The sequence below is a fragment of the Zalophus californianus genome, chromosome 3 (assembly GCF_009762305.2).
Source record: "Zalophus californianus isolate mZalCal1 chromosome 3, mZalCal1.pri.v2, whole genome shotgun sequence".
In the NCBI taxonomy this organism is placed as follows: Eukaryota; Metazoa; Chordata; class Mammalia; order Carnivora; family Otariidae; genus Zalophus; species Zalophus californianus.
The window spans coordinates 127880635-127903076 of NC_045597.1; the positions used below are offsets into that span (position 1 = coordinate 127880635).

The following is a 22442-nucleotide window of genomic DNA, read 5'->3' on the forward strand; positions in this document are numbered from 1 at the left end:
CGGGCTCCCTGCTGAGCAGGGAGTCTGCTTCTCCCTCTGAACCTCTTGCCTCTCATGCTCTCTATCTCTCATTCTCTCTCTCTCTCAAATAAATAAATAAAATCTTAAAAAAAAAAAAAGAACTGAAATGAGAATCGAGGGTACGCATTTCAGACAGTCAGCGGGGGGAAAAAAGAAAGAACCTCTTCGTCTGAGATAGGTGGGAAGGAGTTCAAGGACAGAGGGCGTATATTTGATCTGTGGATTCCCTTCTGTTTCCCTAAGAAACTTTTGGAGTCAGGTATCCTTTCTGTTTTCCTACAAGCTCGTCAGGTAGACCCACGTCCCATGTCTTGCTCCCCAGTCTACTGACTGTACCCCAGATTGCCGTCAGGTACAAACCCTGGTCACAAGGAGACACAGGATGAAAGAGAGTGGAGGAATCAAGGCAAAAGCATCCTCACTATCAGGAAATCACCACATACAAACTAGTGGACAGTAGAGCTGTTGCCGTTTATGACAAGGAAGTACAACCCTGGAAAAATAAGCCTAATTGAAGACTGCAGCCCAGTTGTGGCAAAGATCTGTATTATAAAAAGGATGAAAACTGGTAGTCATTACTGAGTATTTAAGAAGACTTTCAACTTTCAGGAAGATGTATAGCCTTTGAGGAAATATATGAAACTACGTGGAAAAGAAATGGTTACTGCCTAAAGAATACTTATTGTCTCTCCCCTCAAGAAAAAAAAAATCCATTCCATTTAGAATTCATTAAAACTTAGAAAATGTGTTTACAATATTACACAGCCGTCTGGTCTTTTTCACACTCGTCTCTGCCCCCGAACGCAAACACGTTGCTCTGTTTCCATCATCTTCCTCTTCACTTCATAAGGCAAGTAATCAGTAGGTGCTAGAGATTTCTGCCTATTGTGTAGTTTTGGGTATTCCTCTCGTTTTCTTTGAGGTTACTACTTGGGCTTTTTATGGTAGGAGAGTTCTCCCAGGAAGGCAACTCTGCTTGAGTTACGGAAGAACCCCACTTGACAGATGTGCAGTTCATGCTCATTTTATAACATCTGAACTCCTGCTGGTTTCACTTCTGTAACAAAAGACTGCATTATGCTCTACTGACTAAGTCATGAGGTTGGTTTGATTTTAGCATATTTTTGTACCTTATGCATATTGTGTGATAGATAACATAAGTATACATTTGTACAAAGAAAGACAGTGCTTTAATAATTAAAAACATTTAGTTAGGTTATCCATGGAAACTTTGTTCCCCAAGTTTATCATCTATTTCAGTCTTATTTAAAAATAAGAAAGTTAAACTATCCTTATTTGGATAGTAAGGTATATGGTTCCCTAAGAAAATCTATTTTAGGTTAAAATATCTTACTCTTAGCTTGAGAAGTCTTTGTATTATTATTGTTGTTGTTGTTGTTACTTCATCTAGGAAGACTTCCCAGACATTGCTGCCTTCTCTTTTAATCTACCGTTCCCCACATTCCCCTGTACTTGCATTTTAATGCTCATTTTATCTTCCTGTCTCATCTGTATCACCTGCTAAACTAATCTGTTTGAGCCCAGGAATCCATACCATTGGAAGAGGTCAGGGACCTAGTCTGTCTTGTTCGTACCTATATGTCCAGTGATAGAGTAACTATTTAAAGTAGGTACTATATTTGTTCTATAGATGTATTTATCTATATCTTTATACATAAATCTAGATATTTATCTACATCTTAAATCTAGATATTTATCTATATCTTTCTGTATCTAGAAAGATTTGCTTCATGAAGGCCCTACCATACTCTATATATCTAATACTTAAAATATTTAAAACATTACAAATTATTTTGGAAGTCATAAACGGAACCAAAAAATGTTAAAATATGTTCTTTCTTTCTGCCTTTATAGTTCTACCTTCATAGATGTCTGGAGAGCTGGGCTCAAATTTAGCATTTTCTGTCTCTGGGTCATCAGAGCTCTTCCAGAATAGGAGAGGCTGACCTGTGACTGGCTTTTCTTTTTGCTCACAATCATCTCACTGCCTAAGCAGCTTAACATGCATGCTGTAGAAGGTTCCATCCATTGCCTGCCAGTCCCCCACCTCCAACCAGCTGCCTCTCGGCCTCCACTTCGGTCCAGAAGTACACACATTGAGGACACTTTCCACCTGGGGGAGGACAGACCTGGTGAAGAGCCCTGCATGGGTCCTAGAAGTGGACTCGGAATTCCAAGTGTCTGGAACATGGTCTACAAGGAGGGCATGGATTCGAAGTTGAAACATCCTCATGGCCCTTGGACTCTATCCTCACAATAGGGAATATGAGAGACTTGGAAGAGGGCAAGACCGGACCTTCTAAAACATGGTGCCCTTTTCATCTGGGGCAAAGATGGTTGTAGTGACTTGTATCAAATAATTTAGTGGTCTCCAAAATTAAAAGAAATATTGTTTATGCGTCTTTTCCAATAGAAGATACTATGTTAGGATCCAAAAGACATACATTTTAGTACTAGCTCCCTCGTCACTATTACAGTAGTCTTGGGCTTAAGACCAGTCCCTGAATTTAAAATTCCTCACTAGTCAACCCCACACAATTGTTATAAATGCCAATTGGCATAATGTATGCAATGAACAAATTACCATTACAAAGCCAATAATTGGCAGAATTGGGGCCAGAATTTAAGTTTATTCTTCTTATTCTAGTAGCTTTGTTACTCTTTTTACTCAAATCTTCTATTATTTCCACACATTGGCTTTGGTATATCTTGTAGGCCAACACTGAGCAAGACATATTTCAGATAAAAAATAATCCTTCCACCTTCACCTCCAGAGCTCTTTTTTTCTTTTAATTTTTATTTATTTATTTGAGAGAGAGATAGCACAGAGGGAGAGTGAGAGGGAGAAGCAGACTCCCCGCCGAGCAGAGAGCCCCATGTGGGGCTCGATCCCAGGACCCCAGATCACGACCTGAGCCAAAGGCAGATGCCCAACCGACTGAGCCACCCAGGTGCCCCCACCTCCAGAGCTCTTGAACAAGTTACTCTCTTAACTAGGGTCGTCCATTTCCACTGTCACGGGTACTCACCTCTGAGAAGGAGAAAGTATAACCAGTAAGTATGATTCTAGACCTTTCCGCAATTTTTGGACCTCTTACTAACTTCTACCTGTAAAATATCTATGGTCATTTTGGGTTAGAGCCTGCCAATTGGTATATACTTTATAGAATGCAGAAAACAGTAGAGTCTCAGAGAAGAAATTAATGATGTAGAATTTGCTACAGGATGTAATACTTGCATTTATTGAAAGAAAGTAAAGAGAGTATTTTAGATATTTTACCAAAATTATTTTTACACTGTTTACAATATTTTATTCACTCTTCTTACCAAGAACTACCTTTAAAAAAATCATAATTGGCCAAAATAAGGACCTTTAATTCTTAACTGTTAATTCTGCTGAAATGTCAGTATTGTCATACTCTGATCACAGTGGATTGAATCTTGGCATATATTTGAATTGTTCCAGGTCTGAACCCCTAGACTTCCAGTAACTAGTCAAGGGACCTGAGGCAAATGACTTAGCCCTCCTATGTCTCAGTGTTCCTACCTTTGAAATGGGGATAATATGGGAATGCAAGCTGGTGCAGCCACTCTGGAAAACAGTATGGAGATTCCTCAAAAAGTTGAAAATAGAGCTATCTTATGACCCAGCAATTGCACTACTAGGTACTTACCCCAAAGAAACAAATGTAGTGATCAGAAGGGGGCACCTGCCCCCCAATGTTTATAGCAGCAATGTCCACAATAGCCAAACTATGGAAAGAGCCCAGATATCCCTCAACAGATGAATGGATATGGAAGATGTGTAATGAATATATGTATAATGGAATATTACTCAGCCATCAAAAAAGGGGAAATCTTGCCATTTGCAATGATGCGGATGGAACTAGAGGGTATTATGCTAAGTGAAATAAGTCAATCAGAGAAAGACAATTATCTCACTCATATGTGGAATTTAAGAAACAAAACAGAGGATCATAGGGGAAGAGAGGGAAAAATAAAACAAGACAAAATAAGAGAGGGAGACAAACCGTAAGAGACATTGGAAACAAATTGAGGTTGCTGGAGGGGAGGTGGTTGGGGAGATGGGGTAACTGGCTGATGGGCGTTAAGGAGGGCACCTGATGTAAAGAGCACTGGGTGTTATATAAGACTGATGAATCCCTGAACTGTACCTCTGAAATCAATAATACATTATATGTTGATTGAATTTAAATTAAAAAAATAAAAAACAAAAAAAAATGAAATGGAGATAATAATAATTTCCTTGGAAAGGTTGTTCTGAGGGTAAGAATGAGAAGACGGAAGGAAAGCAACGAGAACGTTATGTTGCTTTCCAGGAACTACCATTGCCAGAGTTCTTTGATATTCCAAGGGACAGAACTAAAGAGAAATAATGAGAAGTTACCGGTAGATAGATTTCAGAAGCGTGATAAAAAATGCCCTTTGATCTTTCTGCTACTAATTTATGATTAGGAGAATTAAATTCCTTTTTCTGGCCCTGCCAATAACTTACTGTGTTACTTTTAATAAAAATAACTTTCACAAGCAGCTAGAGTTAAGTTCTCAAACTGTGCAAAGAAAATTCAGCCAAGGGGCGCCTGGGTGGCTCAGTCAGTTAAGTGTCTGCCTTCGGCTCAGGTCATGACCCCAGGGTCCTGGGATGGAGACTGGCATCAGGCTCCCTGCTCAGCGGGAAGCCTGCTTCTCCCTCTCCCGCCCCGCTGCTTGTGTTCCCTCTCTCACTGTGTCTCTCTCTGTCAAATAAATAAATAAAATCTTTTTTTAAAAAAAAAGAAAATTCAGACTTCAGGTAATCTAGCTCTTCCTCTCTTACCCTGTGTTCAATCAAGCATAGTCTTAGTTAATCCTTTAAAACACTAACATCTGATCCTTCTTCATTCCCATGCTCTTGCTTTAGGTCAACCTTGTCCCTTTCAGCCGGGTCTCTCCGGTTCTTATTTGTATATATGTATTTGGGGCTTACTTTTAAAAAAAGAAACTTTCCCTGGTTTTAAAATGCAAGCTTATTTAAAAATATGGAAACTACATAAATAAAAAGTGACCATTATCTATAATCATGTAGCAATGACTTCCATTAAAGCTACTTTTTACTTTTAAAAGTTTTCATTTTCCTTTGAGTATTTTAAAATTTACTTGGAATTTTTCTCTGTAGTTCTAGTTTCTATATTGTTGACAGCATGCTGTACACACTACTAACTTTAAGGGATATACTACACTTTCTCCTACCTTATGTCTTTATATACGCTGTTCTTTCTACTTGTAATGCCCTTCCCTACCCTATATTATTCTTTCCTTCTTGGCAGTCCCACTAAACTGCGAGGTCCTTGAGGTCAGTTATCTCTTCAGTACTTATCATTGGTGTGTGTGTGTGTGTGTGTGTGTGTGTGTGTGTGTGTGTGTGTGTGTGTGAACATCTTATGAACTTGTGTGATGCTACAGTGTGTTTTTCTATCAAAATTGTATGTGATAAGTGAATATGATTGTTCTTTTGCATAGTGTTCAGTGACTAGAATGATGTCTGATTCTTAGTTACACATAGCTATGCAAGAAAATGTTTTGGAAACTTAAAAGGAAGATGTATAACTTTCCTATGGTAAATTTCTATTAAGAATCATTTAGCCACTTATAGCATTTGTTTCTGTGTTCATCTCTTTCACTAGGCAAAGACTGTCTTATTCATTTTATGTTTCCAGCATTTCCCACTGTACTTCGTACAGAGTATGTGCTCCATCAATAAGAAAGGAAAAATTAAATAAGCAAAAATGTCAAATTAGTGATAAAACCAGACCAACTAAATTCTTATGAAACACAGAGAGTCACTATTTACGTAAATAGTACCTATTTTTTTTGTAAAATCAGAATAATATATATTTTCTTAGTACTTACTATATGTATGCTTAATATCAAATGCACTTGATGATTATCATATTCATTAATACAGTCCTCAGAAAATCTAACAAATAAAATAAGACTTCATTATGGGTGCTAGATCCATCATGCATCATAGGTGCAAGACCTATGGGTGCTACTGAATAAGACTTAACAGGTAATAAGACTGTGATAAAATGTTTAATCCTTATATTTAAATGTTATGTTTAAAAACTTTGGATAGGTAACCAAATATCAGGAACAAGCATTATAAATATGCTTTTAAATTTCTTTTGAAGTCACATCACTTGCATTCTATTTGTGAAACTCTTGTAACAGAGTTTATGCCATGAGTGGTCCAAATGATACTTGATAACTAATGGTTAGAGGGCACAGACTGATATTTAAGATGTGAGGCTGCACCATGGTAACTTTGATCTGTTATTTTATATTACGGATAACCAGATATGACATTTTTTAAAAAGGTCTAGATAACTCAAGAAAAGGAACGGCTTCATTGCACCAGTGGGAACTGCTCCTTAGCATAGCTTAAAAAACAAATAAATGGATAGAGAGACAGAGAGAAAGAGAAAGAGAGAGGGATGAAAGATAAGGTTTCTTTTTTTTTGGAGGGGATGCTTTTGAGAAAAGAGTCGTGCCCTGCACTCGGTAATAAATCTTAAAGAGAGTAGTAGGTACTTCAAAAATCAGTTGTGTAGCTTGCTCTTAAAATGATGACACAGTCCGTTCATTGTGGTTAAAATCCGTTCTGGGTTGCTTGAGAATACAGTTTGCCCTTTTTACAAGTTTGACTGTTACTGTACATTTTCTCTTTTGTGTAAGGTCACTTAGATTAAACTGTTTGCTACAATACTACTTCTCAAACTACGCGTACCTGCTTTCCAAGGGTGATATTATAATGAAGGTGGTAGGAACAAGCCGCTGCACAACGAACTGTAGTCAGGAGACATCTGAATAGGTATAGATGCTTAGGGCACATGTATTTCCCACGTTTTTCCAAATGCAATCCTAGGGATATATGTAAAACTTGTATCTGGGGGAAAGTAAGCATGAAATAGAATTTGCCAAGTAAAGCACAGGACAATTTTTTTATTAATGAGGTACTAAAAAAACAAAGCAAAATAAAAAAAATCTTAATTATAAATAAAAAAGAATATTAAACATCATTTATTCATTCTATCAATAAAGATTATTGAGGACCTACTTGTGCCAGGCACTCTTCACTATTTGCAAATAAAATGGAGAGAAATTAAAGTGAAAGTAGAAACATAACGAACCAGTGGCAATCACAAACTCAAAGCTGACAATTGAAACATGCTTGGCTCTCGGGGACTTGGCAGGAGGACTACGTATTCTCAACTTCCGTCTCCTGAACAGGTTAACGTTCTTCCTGGGGTTTTCAAATCTTTCCTCGCAAACCTAATTCTGACAGTTCTTAACTTTGCCCAACCAATTAAGCCATGCAAACACCTCCTATGATAACAAAGAAAATCAAACTGGAGAAAACACCTTCAGTGCTGACTTCCGGCATCTATGATTTGATGGCAGCACATGTCTTCTGAGTGCCTCTCACTAAGAAGAGATAATGCATATGAAGGTAGTCAAAATTGTGGGTTCAGTCATATCAAAATGTGATTTATGCCAAAATGGATCTGGGAATGTCAACAACTGCAGAAGAAATGACAAGTTTTAAATTCCTCAAAAGAGTGAATTCAGTAATGATTTAACTTTTTTTTTTTTTTTTTTTTGGCTACTGCAGTGTGGAGCACAGTCCTTTCCTGCAAAGCTGTAAAATTTTTATTTTTCCTTGAGCAAGCCTTGGGAACCTAATAAAATGTTATAAGTCTATTGAGCAGCACATATCTTAGTGTTGTTACCCTCCTGGCATATTTTTGGCATGATATGACTTCTGCCATTAAAAAAAAATTAAATTGAAGTGCCACTGACAGAATTTCAAGTAAACAAAGCATCAACTGAAAGCACAGGGCCTCCATGTGCTGGGAGCTCCAACAGCCAGTCATCTGCAAATGGACAACTTTAATTCGATTCCTGGCACCATTGGCCGTGCTGAGAATTCTCCTATCTCTTCACACCAGGGGTTTGCTCTTTTAAGCATTGCTCCCTGAAGGGAAGGAAAAACTAGAGAGAGAGGATTTCCAATGACCCTGCACAGATGAATGGATATGTCAATGGTGAATATTGGTTCAGCTTTGAAACAGAGAATCCTGCAGTGGTCTCGCTTCTCCAGCCCTTCTCCACTAGTGTGAGTGTTGCCAAAGACTTGTGTGAGCAGGAATCCTTAAAAGATTAGGGCAGGGAATGAGAAAGTGAAAGCACAAACAGAAAAAAAAAAAAAAAAAGACAAAATGCTTTTTAAAAATTAATGGTAGTTTAAATGTTTGGGAAATTCAATTCTCAAGAGATGAGTAAAAAGAGTATCCACGCTTGTGTTAGTGAAGCTTTACATTTCGACCTTGAGACTTTGAAAGGAAATTCCAAAACACTAATTGCTCATAGAGTCAATTAGTAATCTGGTGTCCATCTGACAGGTCTTGAGGAACAATTAGTTCCTGAATTGAGCACTAAGCACTTTGAATCGTATTCTTTTCCTTGCCAGTGTTATAATGAAAGTGCACACACACACGCACACACACACACAGAGTAAAAAAGAGGAAGAAACATCAATTCCATTTCGTTTGGGAGATAAGCATTTCAGTTACTAATCTTGCAACTGGGTAGATGTAAAAATTCTGCCCGAATAACTACTGAGCAGGCATTTATTTTCACGTGCTTTATGGTTAGTTTTCACTCAGCTATCAATCAATCAATTATGCTGTGACATGATGTAATTTCCTAATCATACTAATATTCATGCTTTTATCACTATCAAACCTAGAGCACATACATTTCAATGAGACAGAAGTCTAATTATTTAAATATGTTAGAGCATATTACATCTCCAAGGCTGTATCCTTTATGAGTTTTTCTCCACTAAAAGAAATCTAATTTAATTGCAAAGAGAAAAGTATATTAAACAGCATTTTACCCTTTCAGTAAGCAAAACTGATTTTTTTTTTTTTACAGATCCCAATAAGTACAGAATTTTTTACGGGCCCTTATTTAAAGTTAATGCTTTTTTTTTTTTTTGCTTGCTAATAAAAGTAGAATAATAGAATTCATCATAAAAAAGAAATGATAATCATACGCAAGGTGAAAAAGAAAATAAAAATATTTTCTTTTTCAATGCTCTTGAACTGAAAAAAGTATATTAAAGACTAACTAGGAATTGCTTTATATCTCCAAAATATGATTTTGCATTATCTCCTATGACTGGCTTAGTTCTCAGGGTGTTTTTTCTACTTAAAATGGTTCATACTGAAAAATAGCACTTGAATCATTTCAATGTTAAGGTGACAGGTGCCAGAAAAAGGTTTTAAACTTTTTCAGGGCAAGACCACTTGCCCTGATGCATTTGTTACAATCTATAATTACAGGCTCTATTGTGCAGATTACTTTGGCAATAAATCTCCTACCCAGTATAAGTTACACATGGCAAACATATACTGTGTTGCCTCAGATCTTTGTAAGAAAAAGAAATTCAGACTCAGTTGCTACAATAATCACTTCCTACACTGCTCTGAGGCCAACAGTCCGCTAAAACCCTGGCTATAGCTCCTCGGATACATTGTTTTAAAAACACAATTTGTTTTAATGTACATTTTAAAGATACTCCTGAAAAGTCCATTACTCTCTCAGTGGGGAATGAGCACAGATACATTGAAACCAAATAGGAAAAAGTTACACCATGAACAAAACAACAAAAATCCCAAAGGCATTATTTTTCAAGTACGAAATCAATTATTTTTCAACCAGTAAAAGTTGTCTCTTCTAAATTTCTCAGGGAGGACTAAATGCACTGGGGATTCCTTTTGTACTTTACCTACGTAGTTTATTGCTCTTCACCTGACGTTCTAATATTTTAGTTTTTTGTGAGCATAAATAGATACATACATGAATATTGTAGGCATGAAGTTAGGTTAATTAACACATTTTCAAACAATTCTTATTGTATTCTTCTTCTTCTTCCTCTTCTTCTTTTCCTCCTCCTTCTTCTTATCCAAGTGTTGTCTTTAGTGTTAAAATAACTACTCTGCTGAAAAGCTATTTCATATGAAACTACAGATATGTACACACACTTGTACACGTGTAAAGGAAGGGCTTCCTGCAAGAAGTTTCATATTACCTTTACATTTACTTCCAAAATAAAAAGCTTTTGGAGAAAACTTCCATGTGCTTTAGAATTAGCATATCATTATAAAATAGTAAACTGCCTTTTAATTATGAAAAATCAATATGTTTAATCAAGTTAACAAGTGCAGGACATATTGAACTGAAAAAATCCACAACTTTGAACTAAGGAACAAGAATGCAAGAATTAAGAAGAAGATTTGGTCTGTTCCTAATCATTATTGTGAAAACCTGCACCAGCTAGCTACTCATTGTACCATTTCTTTCAACAGCGCACCTCCTCCTGCCACCCTACCTCTCTAATATATATAGTTACGTGTGTGTCTACACATGTGTTTCTACAATTAAGTTAGGTTGTTTTTATTTTATACATTTCTGTTCAAGAAACAATCATTTGTAACAACTGACTTTAAATATGCTTTATACTTTTAAGAGTCCGTACTTAAAAAGCAATTTGATTCATTTCTCTGGAAATGAACTTTTTATGGGAGCAACATCTCAGAGTTGGATAACAAATCAAGACTTACTCACTTGAAAAAAAAAAAAAATCCGACAGTTTGGATCGTATGCCAGGTCTTAGAACTATATTTAGATACACAAAAGACAGGGTTAACAAAAACACACCTGAGCAGAACAGCAGTGTCATCTTATGCTAAAGAAAAGAAGCCAAAAAAGCTGAAAATCCCTCCACATGTCCTTGATCAAATATTTAGAATAAAACTGGTGTATATGAGTCCTGGCCCTTTGAACCTCAAGTTTCCTAAACAGTGATAAATACCAGGGATCCCCAAAGAGTCTCTTCCTTGTCCCTTAACAGACTGTTTGGCATCAAGTGCTCAGTGGGCTGGAAACCCACAGCCAGCCAGGGAGGGACAGCACAGACGGAGCCATGTTTACTCTGTCAGGGACAGCTCATTGGGATGACACCAACTCTTCACATTAAACCTGCTAAGCAGGGCTTTACCCAAAGGGCTTCCCGAAACTGGAAGCGTTCACCAGTGAAAGGCTGCTGTAGCTGCTTACACAATGCATGTTAATTACGAACTCTCTGAAAAGGGATTTTCCCCAAACTTCGTTTTGAAAAGCTAGGATTGTGCAGTTTAAAGTTATTTAAAGAGAGTGTCGACAGTAACTTCATCATCCTATTTTTATATTTGACTTATTTCAGAGTCAGGGATTACTAAAGGAGAATTTCAGAAATCAATGGAAAAATTAACAGCCAAAGCTTCAATTTCCTATCACTGAATCACAGAGCTTGAAGGGACTTTGAAGGCCATTCGTTCAGCCCCTGCCTCTTACACTTGAGGCGGGGGGAGGCCCAGAGCTCTTATGTCTCAGTAGCAGCAGCGCCAGAATGAGAACCAAGAACTCCTGCACCAGTCTGGGGAGCTTTCCATTATCCAATCCTGGCTGCTTTATACATTTCCAGAAAATTAAAAATCCATATGCTAGAACGTAATCATAATTTCAAAGATAGTCCTCCAGAGGCAAAGGAGGTGGAGAACTGATGAGGAAAAAAGACAGTATTGCAATGGCAGTAAATCCCATGGGGGGAACCCTTACAGATAAATCAGACTTAGTGGATACAAAATACTCTTCTTAGAATCATACCACGACCTGTGTTGGTAACAAGTAGGGATGAGCTTATCCTTCATTTTCCGCTTAAAGTCTAGTAAAGAAGTCTGGGGTCCATGTGTTTATAGAACCTATGTTCTTTAGACCACTCAGCCTCCAAAGATTTCCAGCAGAATTCAGGGTTATGCATTATGATGCATTTCAGTAATAAAGAACACTTGTCCCTCAAAACTGTTGTGCTATAATCATATACCAACCTAACTGGATAGACTCATTTGGCTGTCATTTTAGGTAAAAGAAATATTCTTTTTCTGTCACTTTAGAATATTCTGGCTTAGGTCATTTGTGCATGGCTGAGTCATGACTCCCAGCATGTAAAATACTCATTGAGAATTTGTTTTCTGAAAGTACATTTCCTCTTTAACCATCATGGTATAGTTCCACACACTGTTAGGCTAGGCTGATGCTAATGACTAGCACCCTAGTAATCCAACAGAAGTAATGACTGCTTCCCAAAAGCTTCTGGAAATACTTGCAGAGCCAGTGGGACAGTGACAACAATGCTAGATTTAGGAGAAAACAAGTCTGGGCAATTAGTCTCAGCTCAAGTAATTAGTTGTGTTCACTTAGCCCTTTGATCATTTGTTTTCTCATCTACAAATGGAGTTAGATTAGACGATCCCTAAGGCCTCCTTTATTTCTACAATGTTATACTAAGAAACTAATTCTAGGGACGAGAGAAATGGGAAGGTGGGAGAGTATGCCTTATCTAAGACAACCTAAAATGTATAAAACGCTATGGGTACTCAGAGGAAGGAACACCTTCTGTCAGGACTCTAACTTCTCAAAGACAAGTACTGAATATAAGTCATCTCTCTGACACTACTAGCTAACGCAGTTCTTAGTCCATGGTAGCTCCTTACTAATTATATATCAGATGAATAAATAAATCCAAGTCTTGTAGGATGGAAAAGTGGAATGGCATTCCAGATAGACGTAACACTATATGTAAAGGCTTTACAGATATGAAAGGTTATGGTATGTTCAAGAAAAGCCGTGTACTTAGATCATGAGGACTGTGGTATAATAATGGTCAGAAGTTGGCTTCCATTCAAGAAGGGCCCTAGCATTGGCAACCAAGAACACCTTACGTCTAGGCAGAATGGGGACAACATCCTCCCTTTTGGATACTAGGCAGTAGCATGCAAAGAAAAAATATACAAACACATAAAGAATACATCAACAGAGCCAAAATATTCCAAATAAAGTGGAGTTGCTAGAAGGAGCATAGCAAGGATTAAATTAACAAGGAGAAGGGAATAGGGTTATCATGCTTCCTGGGCAGGATTCTCTACCTCTCCTGTCACATTCTCACCCCCAAGCCCTGGGTGATAGTCATGGTGAGCAGAGGAGTCCTTTGGCTCCTTGACACTGAGCTGCTGCACCCCCCCCATCTTATTCTTGCTTCCCCATATTCCAGCAGGTGTGAGGGCAGGTGTCTAACACAGTTCCCTTGTTTGGGAAATGACACAAGGTCATCCTCTAGAAACAATGTTTTGAGGTAAAGCTGGTTATAGTTATAAGAAAACAGGCCTTAACCATAAGTGCTTCCTAACTAGTCTCCTCTGATGAATCTTCTTTAATAACGAAACGTGAGGAGAGATTCTAAAAGCCAATTAACATCTGAGAATAATTCAGACTTAGAGAACACAGTTGTAACTAATTCTACAAGGAAGTAAATGAGTGGGCCCCAAGAACAAATCTATAATTACAATACTAGTCACCATATACAGTACAACAAACTTTAAAATTAAATGTAAAATGTAAACAACACTAAATTTATTAGTACAGTAATTAACAGAAATCATTAGTTGATCATTAAGTAATCTCCCTGGTTACTACCCTTATCTCTGGTGGTCTGCAACTTTATGGAAATATCTTGAGGTGCAAAACTCACTTATATAGTGTCAGCTTTGAGGGGAGAAATTATTTTAAAATCTTAAAATAACATTTTTTTCTCCAGTTGCTATGTTCTTTTGTATAAAAAAAACTAATAGATTATGTTAATATAATCTTTTGGAGTGACTTCCCAGTCATTTATAGAGAAAAGTTGGCCATTACTAAAAGGGGAAGCATTTGTAGTTATGCTGTTTTTCCTCATCCAAATGTTATGTGTTTCATTTAGGAATGAAATGGGACATTCCTGCATTTTATGCTTTTAGATATTGTTTCAAAAAGAAAATATACTACTGTGATGTCACCAGCCTACAAGTTAGAATGTCTTCCAAGAGTCCCTTTAGTAGATCAGGAATATCTTCTCATAGAAGTATCATTTTAGTTGTGTTGGTTATTTTTTCAGGTAAGTCCACAGAATGATCTATTAAATACCTTACATAAAAATATTAAGATCTACTCTAAGCTTGTTCACATTAAGGCATTATCTGCATGGAATATGAGGTCTGAGTTATAATTACATATGCTTAAAAGACATGGGCTGGGGCCCGATCCTCAACATCTACTTAAGAAAAGGTGTATAACCAGGTCAGTCATTCTCTAATTTCTATAAATTGGAGCACAAAAGTTCCTTGTACATGTGAGACGATCCTCCCAACTTCTAACTGTAAGAATAAGTCATTAGGAAATCCAGAGCATGGATTATATTTGCATATTTAATTTGATCACTATCATGTAGCAATTTCCAGTACAAATTAAGGATGAAAATTATTGTTTTTCCTTACTCCTGTTCTTAAGACTATTAAAATAAATACATAATTTGGCATATATAGCTTTTGGTACATGGATGGAAAATTTCCTTTTCTGGTTGTTGAAATTTTGCTGTACTGTCAAATCAAGAGCAATATAAATCGAATAAATAAATGTACACAAAAATCTACAACTGTATTATAGGACTAACTTAACATAGCTACTATATAAAGAAATGCCTTTGTTCTATTGCATCCTCTTTTTGTTAAGTAAAATTAAAATTACTCAAGTATTGTGATGTGTGTTTTAAAGGCATAAGCCATTGTTTCCATGTTACTTATAACAGAAACTCTATAATAAAGCTTTAGGAGTATTATGCATTTTGTTGAAAACATACACTGAAGTAATAAGCTAAAAAGATAGGGGCTCATAACCAACATTTTACTTTTCAAGCCATGGAAGTCCTGGCATATCCAAAATTTTACGATGATAAATCCAAACACTTCACCTCATTTCATTTTTTTTTTTACAAAAACACAGCTGTAACATGTTCCACTGACATGACAATAAAGTCAAAGTAGTAAGAAAATAGACTTTGTTATTGTTCTTTAAGGATTAGCCTGTATATGCACCTCTCGGCCAAATAAACACTTCATTATAAACATTAGGTCAGTTACTGTACCATCCTGTGGAAACAGGATAAATAGGGACCGCCACCATCTCTGTTGACAATACATTGGTCTCACATTAATTTGATTGAAGGTGGCTTGCCAACACATCTCACTTTCCCCATTTGAGAGCACTCAGATAAGAAAACACAGTGATGTTTAGCAGATAGGCCTGGTGACACAATAGAGCGCAACTCATTGAAGAAGTGTAATTATAGTGATTACTTCAGAAAAGAGAGCAGATACACTGATGGGAAGAAGTAAACATTGCCACAATTACAGGAGCACGGGCTCCCTTTTGGTACGGATATAGGCATCCCAGACAAGAACAACCAGCAGTAAGAACACAGAAAGCTTTGCAACTTAACAACATAAAAGCACGTAAGGTTACAAAATGGCATAAGCCAATTTGCCAAAGTGCTGGAACAAAGGGCCCTGTCTGTTTTGGGTAAATTCAATATATCAAATAGATGAGCCAAACAGAGAAGGCTTCCTCCTACAATTAAAACTAAGTACAAACGTCAGGAAAGTTTGCACCCCCCCCCCCCAGGAATGTAATCTGCAGATGCTTTTTAAAGCTGTTATTTTGACGGCTGTGAAAAAGAAACAATGTGGGTGTCTAGTTCTCCCAGGTAACAGTCCCATGAGACCAGCTGTAGAGACAGGGAGGCTTCATTCTGTGCCATTCACTGGGCATATACAGAATCTACCGGCATCAAAGTACCCAAGAATCATATCATAATCTCACAAAAATAGGGAAAAACTTCACTTCTCCCCAGTCCACTGGATTAGAGATTCAAGAAGAAAAACAGAGCTTGCAAAAGGGCCCAGAGCTCAGCTAGCATAACCTTGCCTGCCATTTCTGAAGAAACAGAGACTTCCAGAGGTTTGCAGTCTGGCCTCAGATTGCACAGCAAATTATTGAAAACAGGACTAGAACCTAAGTCTCCCAACCAGCTTTGTGTTTTCCACCACATTCAAACCATTTTTCAGTAACGAGTCTTACAAAATAAGAACTGTTTAAATACATTTGCACTGTAAAAATTACAAAATACTTCGAAAGCATTTGAGTCATCTTATTTGATTGTCACCAGATCTCTGTGAGGTCCCTAGAGATATTTTTATGTCAGATATGTATGGACCTATATATGGATACATATAAAAAGAGACAGAGGGCGCCTGGGTGGCTCAGATGGTTAAGCGTCTGCCTTCAGCTCAGGTCATGATCCTGGAGTCCCGGGATCGAGTCCCGCGTCGGGCTCCCTGCTCCTTGGGAGCCTGCTTCTCCCTCTGCCTCTCTCTCTCTCTCTCTTTCTGTCCTTCATGAATAAATAAATAAAAAATAAAAATCTTAAAAAAAAAGAGACAGAGTGGAAGAGAGACAGAGAGAAAGAATGTAGTAGCTCAAGAGACAGAGGGTAAGAGAGGGATAAATGAGTGAGTGAAAAAGCCAAAGAAACTGTCAGAGAGACACACACAGATACCCCCCCGCCCAGGCACTGGCACTGGCACGGGCAGGCAGAAAGGGAGAGACAGTGGGGGCTTAAAGTATTTGCCGAAGGACCAAGAGCGGCACCTTAAGCTCGGTATTGAAATCCAAATCCCTGTGCTCCTTCTACAAACATTAATGAAGGCTCCGAACCATCAGATACAGAGGTGAATTAGACTACAACTTCTTAATTTTATTTTTCGTTGTATTTCTTTAATTTTGTCCCCCACCCCCCCAACTCCGAATAGGATGATTAGAATGGAATGGGTATAATATTTTTAATAGAATCAAAGCAGTGGTGATTGTCTACATGGTTGAAAAAGTAACTTTTCTTTGTAAACAGCTAAGTCCTGCCTTGGGAAATAACGTACCAAGAGAAACTTACCTTTCTGCTCTCATTAGGGATTTAATGACTTTTACAACTGGGGTTCTTAACCTGGGATTCATAGATACATTTGATTGTAGCTGTAAACCCTTGATACTGTATGCAAAATTTAGAGCATATGGGCATTTTCTAGACAGAGGGTCCATCTGATTCTCAGAGGCCTCTCACTTAGAAACATTATAAATTTGTGGAAGGATTAATGACAATATGTACTTTTTTTTTGTACATCAAAATTTAACTATCAGAATGAACTGGACAAAATAACTCATTTCAGAAAACCAGTGGTAATCTACAGTGCTCTCAAACCCTGTAAGTTTTTTTCTTTTTTTGAGTTTAACAGCAAACTATTTCTCCATTCTTTTTGCTCTAGCCACTTTTAACATGGACCTCTATGAAAAGGATGTGAGAAAGTGAATTTCATTTTAAAAGGACCATGGCCCAATTCATAACTAACCTTATTATGTTTGGGATGGTTTGATAGTAACACCAAATTAGTAGGCTTTTTCTTTTTTTAATAAAGCAAATCCTATATAAAAATATACTGTATTTATTTTACTCATGGGCTGTGCTATTCAACATTGGAACAAACTTTTTTTTTTTAAAGATTTATTTATTTTAGAGAGAAAGAGAGTGCAGGGGGATGGATTAGGGGAGAGGGAAAGAGAGACTCTCAAGCAGACTCCCCGCTGAGCCTGGAGCCCAATGCAGGGCTCGATCTCACAATCCTGAGATCATGACCTGAGCCGAAATCAAGAGTCAGACGCTTAAGCAACTGAGCCACCAGGTGCCCCCGGAACAAACTTTTTGGAGCTAGACCAAAGGCTATCATCTCATATGTCAATACCTGTAAAGTTGCCAGCACTGTTTTCTTCCAAATTAAAGCAGAATTGTAAAAAGGACTCATCTGTAATGCTAAGTAAGGTACAACACTATCAGGGTCATGGGGATAAGCCAGGGACAAAGAATTAGAAGACGAATACTGGTAGCTGGTTTCCAAAATGGCCTCCAATCAACCACACTTCCCACCTTTCTTCAGTTACCTCCAACAGTGAATTGTCAGATCCTGGCTCCCTTTCCACAACAAAATACCACAGAAGCAGCATTGGGCCAGTTGTAGATGTAAGCTTTTACACTTTGGGGAGCCCAATCTTTAATGTAAGAAGTAGCCATTCTCGTGAAGAGGCCACATGGAGAGGCCACAGTGAGAGGATGAGGCTCTCAGACTAATGTAGAGAGAAGCCCAGCTGGTCAGTGTCTCAGCTGCACGTGAGTTTCCCACAGTCCCACCAAGGTACCAGACATCTGAGTGACCATACCGAACATTCCAACACATGTCATCATGATGGCAGCCTCAGCCAATATCACCTTCTGACGGTGAAGAACTGCTTATCTGTGCCAGTCAACTCCCATGATCAGGAGAAATAACAAATTGTTATTGTTTTAAACCAAGTTTTGAGGTGATTTGTGAAGCAGCAATCACCAAAACTAAGGTAACACGGCATAAATACTGAGTTTACAAGAGGAAATTTAGAAGATGATAAAGTATAAGTAACTGAAGTTTATCTCTGTTGAGCATGAAAGAAAAAACATTTATTAAGTACTAACTAGGGACACCTGGGTGGCTCAGTCCTTAAGCGTCTGCCTTCGGCTCAGGTCATGATCCCAGGGTCCTGGGATCGAGTCCCACATCGGGCTCCTTGCTCAGTGAGGAGCCTGCTTCTCCCTCTCCCTCTGCTGCTCCCCCTGCTTGTGCTCTCTCTCTGACAAATAAATAAAAATCTTTAAAGAAAAAAAAAAGTACTAACTAAACTGCCCACCACTTATCTCATTAAACCTCATTACTACAGTGACAAAGAGAGTATAACATTACTGAGTAACATTATTCCAAGGTCGCATAGCTAGAAAGTGAAAGTGCCAGAAATTGAACACAGATTTTATTTCACAGCCTCGATGATCGACTCATTCTATTACAGTGGGCAGGTTGAGGAGAGGGAAGAGGGAAAAGAAGGGAGGAAGACTGACACACAGAGAGAGAGGCATGGCATTTACTTACCAGTGACAGAAACCCTTCTTATGCATAATCCACCCTTTCAAAAATAGGAAGATGGTCCATTAATTTAACCTTGGTTACCAACAGATTGTCATAATTACCGATACCTATATTGCAGCTGCAATGTATTGTAATATAATAGGCACTTGGGGACACAAAGATTTACTTGATTCTATATTAAAATGATCCCAAATGATGTACGTACATCAGTTATATACATGTTCCTCTTTCTGATTTTTATATATTTTGCTTCCCTCTTGCTGTGAGGCTGTCTGTCTCTTGTCTCTAGGAGGCATGGAAAACTTGACAACCAAGTTACATGATCTTTGTGAAGAAAGAACATAGCTTCAAAGTGAGAGTTTGCAGGACTTTCCAAGGAATGAAGTGCATGTGCCTCCTCACATAAAGCTCAGTGTCTGGGATAGCTGGATAAGTAAATCCTAGATGAAGAAGTCTTTAGTTAGGTACTGACTTCCTTGCAACATTGTGACAGGAACTAAAGGCAGAGTTTCTGTTCTGAAGAGCTCTCTGCCCGCCCCGTGGACAGGCTGGTAGTTTTCAAATTGGGCTCAGTGGGAACGAGGGGTCTGCACCAATCCAACAAAAGATGTTTTACAGATACTGCAATTAAGTATTTTCTGACAAGTACTAAAGACTGAAAACTATCCTTTCATTGCTTTCATCCATTTTATAGTTTGGGTTCTGAGTCTGACTTGGTTTGAAAACAAAAAAATTCTACTATGGGAACACTTGAGAAAATCAGTGCTTTGGGAGATGCACTGTGCAACGAAGAGGATGGGTGATGGAGCCATGGGGTTGCCCGGCTCAGGGACCTTCAATATTGGCCGATTTTTGTTTTCTATATGCAATAAAAAATGTAATGCTTTTAAAAAATGAGAGCTAACCTTTACCCAAGAAAGGTTACATTGCTGATACTCTGCTGGTGGCCACTGTCTAACTCAAACACCTATAATACTGGCATTGCCTAGGAACTCAGTTTCGTCTATTTGGGAGGCAAAAGACTTTTTTTTTTTTTAAGATTTTATTTATTTATTTGAGAGAGAGAGAATGAGAGACAGCACAAGAGGGAAGAGGGTCAGAGGGAGAAGCAGACTCCCTGCTGAGCAGGGAGCCCGATATGGGACTCGATCCCGGGACTCCAGGATCATGACCTGAGCCGAAGGCAGTCGCTTAACCAGCTGAGCCACCCAGGCGCCCGACAAAAGACCTTTGATAGCAAGTCATTAGAGTGTTGGCAAACATATTTCTGCTGTACAACACCAGGCCATGTTGTCGTTAGTGGGAAAATATTCAGTCAGCGAGGGCTGCCCAAGAAGTTTCTAAAATGCCAATTGTAAAGGACTTAATTCAAGCAAAACTTATACCTAGTAATAATTGCTTCTTTCAAAGTGAACTCAGGGTACTCACTGATCAAAATGTATACAGCTATCCTTTAAGGACATCCACAATTACTGTTGTCATGCCTCTAGTTAGGCAGTTCAAATTGCTGAAAACTTTGGTAATGACTACTTGGCTGTATTTGAATGAAGGTCATTTGCCCCTCCATTCACAGCTCATACAGTGCCTTTTGTACACATATCTCGGGGTCCTTTACAAAGAACACTAATCAAGACACAAAATAACATTGTGGCAAATAATCTTGTCACAAATTCCATTACACAGTAAAAGCTAAATAAAAAATAACAGCTTTTCTGCCTATATTTAAAAATTTATATCACTTAGTGTCAAGCAATTCAGAGAAGAGAATTCTACAAAGAAGAGGAAAGTGACAGGAGGAGATCCATTAACTCACACACACACACACACACACACGCACGCACGCATGCACATTCACACACACTTCCACCAAATAAAAGTGTTAAGAATAAACCTGCAAAATTAGCAATTAGGGATAGGATTTTCTACATTGTTAACATTTTTTTTACCAAAAAATTAGATAAATTGATAAGCTGACTACTCTGAAATTACTCTGGGCAAATATATTCTCTGAAATTTGACAATAACATACTATCTCAATTTCAATGTTTACACAGTTAAAATTCCTGTTGAACCTAGCTAGCTTATGGCCTGCTAAACAAGTTTAGGTGCTTTTGCTTGTTTAAGAAGAAAAGTATGAATTATTCCCATCCCCATCTCTTGGGCCTGACAAACACCCTTTGAAATTCCATAACCGTCTAATCCATAATTTCTCAAAAATGTCTGTATTTGCTGAGTAATTTTCAGTGGTTCTCAAACTCAATTCTAATTATCATTCCTATTTTATAGGTTAAGAAAACTAGAAGTTGCAGGAAATGAGTGACATTAGCAAAATAGCGCATGTAGGAATTGGCCAATTACTATAGCACAAAGAACACTAATTGATTTTGCCTGAGACAAATATTTTGATCAATTCTTTTTCCTTCTCACGAAGGCCCACTCCATTTAGTCTCTCACATATAATTCATAGGTATTAATTTGAAGGGAGCACTTAAAAAACATTACCTAGCTCATCATAACCTTAATAAATATTAGATAATTACATATATAAATGACCTCGAAGAACTCACAAAGACCTAAATTCATTCACACTGCCTGTCTTCCTACATGCCCTCTCAAACATACCCACACCCACTTTGCTTTAATAAATATGTGTGTCCTGTGCCATCATGCTTTCTTTTGAAAACATTGAGGTGGTGAGCGCTAACAGAAAAAGATAGATTTTCATGTTTACTCACTCCCATTCTTTTATTCAGTTAGCATTTAAAGTTTGTCTAATGCACACAGTCTAGCATCATAGTAATTAAGAGGCAAAGTCTGGAGGCAGATGTCCAGAGTTTGGATTTTAATCATATGACATCTGGCAATTTAATTCACCAGTGTGGGCCTCAGTTTTCTCATCTGTAAAGTGGCACCTACCTCATAGGATTGATGTGAAGATTAAATGAGCTAATCCATGTAATGTGCTGAGAACGACTTGTACATAATACGCACTTGATAAATGTTAACTATTTATGTCACATTCCAGGCCCTGTGCTAGACACTGGAGATGCAGTGGTAAATAAAAATAGGCACGGTCCATAGCCTTGATAAATATTCAGTCTAGTTTTTGAGCTTTATGCACTATTTCCTCTTATTAAGATATATTATAAGGTTGTTATATGACAACAAAAAGACTTTATCAATGAGGGAAAACTGAAAAAAAAATCGAAGCTTTATCTATTACTCCTTCTAGTATAGATAAAATTGTGTGGCAATAACATTATCAATTTTTCCAGGACAAAATTATGTTTTCAGCATATTTTGTGATTTATTGATTACCTTAAAACATCAGTATTAATATTTTAAAATATCATTGCTAATGTTTTATAT

At 37.7% G+C, this 22442-nt stretch overlaps 1 protein-coding gene across 12 annotated transcripts in view; it reads right to left on the bottom strand.

Annotated features, from left to right (window-relative positions):
• The window catches only part of FIGN (fidgetin, microtubule severing factor), a 138481-nt gene that overhangs the window by 36602 nt on the left and 79437 nt on the right, over positions 1-22442 (bottom strand). For 6 of the 12 annotated variants that reach the window (XR_003519216.1, XM_027590230.2, XM_027590228.2 and 3 more), the window contains one exon: positions 6830-6988. The exons of 4 other annotated variants lie outside the window; for them this stretch is intronic. The gene's annotated coding sequence lies outside the window, so the exon portion shown is untranslated. The remainder of the gene's footprint in view (positions 1-6829; positions 6989-22442) is intronic. 2 more of the 12 variants (XM_027590232.2, XM_027590226.2) reach the window with 1 other exon arrangement.